Source organism: Crocodylus porosus, unplaced genomic scaffold (assembly GCF_001723895.1).
Source record: "Crocodylus porosus isolate Cpor-Errol unplaced genomic scaffold, CroPor_comp1, whole genome shotgun sequence".
In the NCBI taxonomy this organism is placed as follows: domain Eukaryota; kingdom Metazoa; phylum Chordata; order Crocodylia; family Crocodylidae; genus Crocodylus; species Crocodylus porosus.
Genome location: NW_017728913.1, coordinates 13664148 through 13670861, shown reverse-complemented (window position 1 = coordinate 13670861; position 6714 = coordinate 13664148).

Below are 6714 nucleotides of genomic sequence, written 5' to 3'. Positions count from 1 at the left end.
ATGCCGCAGCACATCAGAGGTAAAAAGCAGGGGTACAAGGCCACTGACAGTGCTTTGCTACTGCAACGCCTTAAGATGTTTAAAGGTAGTGGAATAATTGATGCCTTGAGGCATGGGAGTGCCAGGCACCAATCACACTACAAGTGTCCCTTTCTATATGCCAACCTGAAGAACACAAATATTTAAATGCATATATCACTCGCACTGATGGCTGAACCAAGAATTCCCAAGAATGTTTCTCTCTCCGCTCTGCCCTGCACTTCAAAAGTTTTTATTTTTAAACAAACACGAGTGCTCATTTTTACTGCAAACACTACAGTAGATCCCCTCAAGTACCAAAAATGTTTCCCTTCCTGCCACACTCACGATGCTTTTTAATATCCCTATGTGTCCTCACCTGCTCCTGCCCCTCAAACATCTTTATATGCCAATTCATCTTGTACTCAGTGTGTGAGTACTAGAGGCCAAGTTTCCAAGACAAGACACAACGGCAAAGGGCTTAATAGTGACAGGGGACTGAAAAAAAGTCTGAGGGTGGACTGAGAGTAGAATAATCTCTTGCATTCTGGTTTAAAGAAGGTATGTTTACATGTTTACATCTTCTCTTAGATGCTAGCATGCACAGATAGAAGCTAATCCCCTGCATTAACCCACTTCATTTCAGGCATGCAGTTCTGAGACTTGAGCTACTCACCTTCTTTTGCAGTAAAAGATACCAGTAGCGATCCCTAACTCTAGTACAACACTTTACCTCCAAACATCTTAAAGTATTCTAAAAAGAATTAAAATTGGAAGGTTTGTCTCATCATTCCCGTGCAACAGCCATAAGATGTTTTGGTTTCTTTCCTTCCCAACACACCTACAGAGAAACAACAACAACAATTTATCCTAAATATCTATATTTAAAGCAATTTGCATGCATTTGAGTCATCTGTAGACAAAAATTACCACATTTAGCAACCTTCCCCTAAAGCTTATTGGAGAAATCTGACAGTATCTATATTTAAAACAACTTGCATTCATTTGAGTCATCTGTAGGCAAAAATTACAGCATTTAGCAACCTTCCCCTAAAGCCTACTGGAGAAATAGCCTTATCTTACAGTCTATCACCACCGAGCCCAGAAGGAATCTTGCCCTTTTAATGTAGCCGATGCATACCTGGCAATGGAAGCATGTTCAAATCTGCAGAACAATTGCATACTCCGTGTTTAACAAGTAGTTAACACCCTATCTGAAGATCTGTCCCAAGCATAGGATGAATTCAGGGGCCCTTATCCTGATGATTTAATACTGAGTACACTCTTTCCTTTCCCTAAACCAGTACTTGCAAACATCCCAACCAAGATATACAAAACCTAGGGTTATTTAAAATGGTTTTGTGCTTAACTTCACACAGAAAAAAAGAGAAGTTATTGCTTCTCCCTGTAAAAATGAATGTGAAGATGAAGAGTATGACATTTAAACCTGACAACTGACAGCTGCAGTTGGTTTTGAGCCAAGGTAGTCCCTGTAAACTGCCTGTTTTCTAAAACCAGCTGGTAATATAATATACCAATGCTCACTACTCTCATTTTAAAAAGCTACATTCCCATTAGCTCACACATGAGCTCTGTGCTCCAGCCATTCAAATTCCAGCATTCTTATGATGCCCACCCAGGGCAAAAAGAGGTCTACATGAAGAGCTGGAGACCATTATAAAGAGGGGATTAAACCCACAATGTAATTGATATTATTACTGTATACATTAAAACACAGATTCTTACTCTTCTACATTTCTTTGTCTTAGAGACTCAGAATCCTTCAGTGTCTTGATGCAATAAAACACAGAGTTGCTATTCTCACCATTGAAGGCTAGGCAAGGTACTGAAAACAGTGGAAACCTGCCTTGTACTGGGTTTTAAGGCATAGAAGTCAAATATATTTCTGGAATGAAGGAAGGTCTCATTGGAAAAAAAAGAATCGAAAGCTAAGCACACAGAGACAGCAATGTTTCATCATGTGACTGAATGCAAAAACCCAGCAGGCAATAAAAGAGAAACACAGATTCCTGGAATGCAGCTATGTGTCCTTCAGATGACCTGCTAACACTGTATAAGGTTTACAAATATGTTATGGTAACACCTGGAAATTGATGGCTGGATATTGGAACAAGAACAATTAACAGAATCATCTATCAACCCCATGTCTTGCTATCTAATGACTGGAGTACATCTACTCCTCACTGCTGTGATAATAGTCAAGCAGAGACTCAAAAAGTAAGCCTATTTCATCTGAAGACAGCAGTAAGCATGTCAGAAAGCCAATAAATAAATAAAAATCCTCCTTCTGGCTAGCCAATTGGAGCTCTTCTATATTTGTTTCAGCCAGAAATGATCCTTGGCATATTTTATGACCAGGGATCCAGGTTTTCCATTTGCCAGGGAAAAATGCAGTAAAACCCGTATTTTCTTATTTTAAGGACAAAAACCTGGATTTTCTCCTCTAAAGCAGAAAAATGTGAGAAACAGCACATCTCCCCTTGCAACCTGGCAGAGATTTAGCCTTCAAGGGGCTGGCAGGAGTGAGAGGAGGGCAGTCAGGCTGGGGGTACCATTGTGCATAAGTGCAGGTACACATGCACATGGTCAACAAGCAGCCTGGAGAGCAGCTCCTCTGCAGGTAAGTCTGGCAGGAGAGGAAGGCCCAGGGAGGGGGAGAACTGAGGCCCCAACATGAGGGAGAGACGCCACATGTATATACAGCATACGTGTAGACGGTGACACTTTACTGCGGAACTAATTAATCAGCTCCACAGTAAAGCACACATGTAGATGCATCCACTAACACCAAAAACTCTTGGGCAGAACTCCCAGCTGGTGATTATCAGTCCAGGGCCATTGAATACAATGGAATAATGCTGTTTTCACTAGCAGGGGATCTGGCTCTGTTATATTCACAAAATTCTGTGAATGTCTGACACACCAATATGTTCCTTAAAAAGATATTAATCTTTATGGCTACTACCAGCACTTCACAAGAACACACACACACAGGGTTGGGCTGGAGCTGGGACTGTTACCCAGCCTGGGTGGTACATGGAGCTTGGGACCTGGGGCCAGAATGTGCAGCCCCAGAGCCCAGACCTGAAGTGGGATGGGACTGTGGGCAACTTGTCCTGGAGGTGGTGGAGGGATCTGGCTCCCCACTGCTGTGTGCACTCCTGGGGGAGCATGTGCCCACAGATTTGTGCAAGAGGTGGGAAGAGATGTGGGCTGCCCACTGTGGGTTCAGCCCCTCTGCCCTGCTGCTCTCCCCCAGGGGCCTCCATGGCCAACCACTTTGGACATGGTATGGCAGGGCAGAGTAGGGCAAGGAAGCTTGGTGCCACCACAAGCCCCACACCACCCTGGTAAGGTATTCTGGGCCTGCCTGGCAGCAGTGGGGGTGGTGGTGTAGACTTGTGCCCCTCGCTGCTGCCAGGCAGGCACCGGGCACCTCGTTATGGTGGTGTGGGGCTTGTGGTGGTGGAACTGAACTTCCCCATTCCACTCTGCTCTGCCACACTGAGTATTGCCTAATGGGCCTCAGAGCCCCCAGGGGCAGAGCAGCAGGGCAGGAGCCTGAGCCCACAGTGGACAGGCTGCATTCAGCCCTGCCCCCCATGGGCTCCACTCTGGGCATGCTGCCTGTGAGTGGGCAAAGCTTGGCTCCATACTCTGTCCTGCTGCAGCAGCTGCTACTTCCCATGGGTGGCAGCCAGGGCTTAAGTGCTTCTGCAGGGGGCATGAGGCTGTGGACCCAGGTCCCTGGCTCCATAGTCCTGGCAGCTGGGGGCCCTTTCTAGCAGGACTGGGGGGGTGGGGCAGGGAGCCGTGGGTGGGGAGTGAGGGCACCAGCAGGGCTGGAGGGCTGTGGGTCAGTAGTGAGGGACAATGGCATGGGCAAGGCACCAGCGTATTAGGGCTCCTCAGTGCCACAGTGGGGAGTGAGGGAGGAAATCACAGGTGGATCTGTGTCCTGCTGAGCAAAGGGGGCAGGGGGAGCTCTGATTTTTTATTATAAAAATTACAAAATCAAACATCAAAATGTATATTTAGAATTTATTTTATTACTGTGATTGAGGCACTGGGAGGCTTCCAGATGGCTTTAAAATTATAAATATACCAATAAAACATTGTGTTCATCTGATATTCCTAGTTCATAGATTGTAAGGCTGGAAGGGACTTCAGAGGACCATCAGGTCCAGCCCCATGCACCAGGCAGGAAAAATGACAGGTAACTCCAGCAAAGTGATTGTCCAGTCTCCTCTTGAAGATTTCCAGGTAAGCGATTGCATCACCTCTGGAGGGAGCTTATTTCACAGTCTGGACACCCTAACTGGGAAGAAGTTTTTCCTAATGTTGAGCCTGAAATGGTCTTCCAGGAGTTTGTGGACATTACTCCTGGTTTTCCCAAGGACGTCCTGGTTAACAGTTGTTCACCAAGCCCCTGATGTAGTGGTAAGCTGCTACCAAGTTCTCTCTTTCTCTCTCTCTCCCTATATATATAGTGGCATTTCATTTTAATCATAGAAAAATGCAAACTTGGAGGTTTTAGTCAGAGAATTTGTAATTTTTTTTTTTTATCAGAGATTCTGCAATTTTTAAACAGAGAAAACCAGGATTCCTGCTTATGACTACAGGACAATACACTGTTCTTTGTGATGCTCTGTGTGCAAAGGTACAGCATAGAGAGAAGGAACTATGATCTGTCTCAATTCTCATAGGTCCTGTTAGAATTCTCTATCCTGCAGAAATCCTGATCCAGAAATCCTCCTTAGTTAGACTCTGGGAGCGGCAAGAGACACTCGGGTGAAAGCCCGCTGTGCCCCGCTTCCCCAAAGCCGCCCAGAGACCCCTCCCAGCAGCTGCAGAGACCCCCGCCAACCCCATCACAGCCGTGGGTAAGTGGGGCCCGTGGTGGGAGGGGGTTAACCCTTAGAGAGCAGGAGGAGGCAGCTGAGTGGGAGCTGGGCTGGGTCTTGCCCCACCTAGGCCCCTACTTCGTCCAGCCCCCCAGGGAGCCATGCAACTGAAACCGCATGAACAGGCTACACAAACAAATGCATTTGTCTGCCGGCGCATGAGTTAGAGTGGAGTTCACACAGGAGGGTGCATGGGAGGGCCTGAGGCCCTGTCTGTAAGCCCCCCAGGGTAGACAGTTCCAGCCATAGCCAGCCTACCAGCAGCATGACGTGGATGGGCACGTGCCACACGCCGAGGGTACCTTTGGGCTCTGTGCCCCCTCCCGTCCGGCACCTCAGAGATGGCCACCCAGACAGAGCCCATGGTTCCGGGCTCCACACAGACGGAGCTCCTGGCTCTTGGCTGTGGGGGCTGCCTGTCCCTTTTTCAGGCTCTAGGGCCCAGGAGCATGGCTACCTCCCCTTGTGGGGTCTGCTACCTTTTGGGGTCTCTGATGTTCCAGCTGGAGGAGCTCTAGGCCACAGTCCAGAGAGACTGCGTGCCATCAGAGACTGTGAGCAGGAGATAGACTCCTACTGCCAGGCCCTTCGTACCCAGAAGCCGGAGGGTAGACCATGGTCTCCCTCCAGGACAAGGGAGGACTCCGGGACCTCCCATTCTGTCCAGTCAAGGAGATGGACCAAGGTGGTCAAGGGCCCAAAGGCCCACAGCACCAAGGCCCATGTCCTGCCGGACCTTAGCAACAGGTATGAGCCTCTTGCAGCTCCAGCAGAGCCTGCTGAGTTGCCAGCTCCTGCAGGCAACGCAGGCCTAACTGCAGCTACCTCGTAAAGGAAGAGCTTGAGAGGTTGGATACCTTCAAGTCAGGTGGCCCTGACAATTTACACCCCAGGGTACTCAAGGAGCTGGCGAGCATCATAGCCCAGCCTCTGGCACAGATCCTTAAAAACTCCTGGCGCTCTGGTGTAGTGCCCAAAGACTGGAAGAAGGCCAGTGTGGTGCCTATTTTCAAGAAAGGGAGGAAACTGGATCCAGCAGACTATAGACCTATCAGCCTGACTTCTATCCCAGGGAAGATCTTAGAAAAGTTTATTAAAGAGGCCATCCTTAATGGACTGGCCAATGCCAACATCCTGAGGGATAGCCAACATGGGTTTGTTGCAGGTAGGTCTTGCTTGACCAATCTCATTTCCTTCTATGACCAGGTGACCTATCACCTGGACAAGGGAGAAGAGATTGATTTCATATATCTTGACTTCAAAAAAACCTTTGATCTGGTATCCCATGATCATCTCTTGGTGAAACTGGCCAATTGTGGCCTTGGGTCCACCACGATCCGCTGGCTGGAGAACTGGTTCCGTGGTCAGACCCAGAGGGTAGTAATTCATGGAAGTCAATCATTGTGGTGCCTTGTGACCAGTGGGGTCCCCCAAGACTCTGTCCTTGGACCTATATTGTTCAACATCTTCATTAATGATGTGGACATTGGAGTCAGAAGCGGACTGGCCAAGTTCACCAATGACACCAAACTTTGGGGCAAAGCATTCATGCCAAAAGACAGGTGGGCAATCCAGGCTGACCTGGACAGGCTCAGCAAATGGGCAGACAAGAACCTGATGGTGTTTAACACTGAAAAATGCAAATTCTCCACCTTGGGAGGAAAAACCTGCAGCATCCTTATAGGCTCGGCAGTGCTACGGTGGCTAGCACTACAGAAGAAAGAGACTTGGGGGTCATCATTGACCACAAGATGAACATGAGCCTGCAATG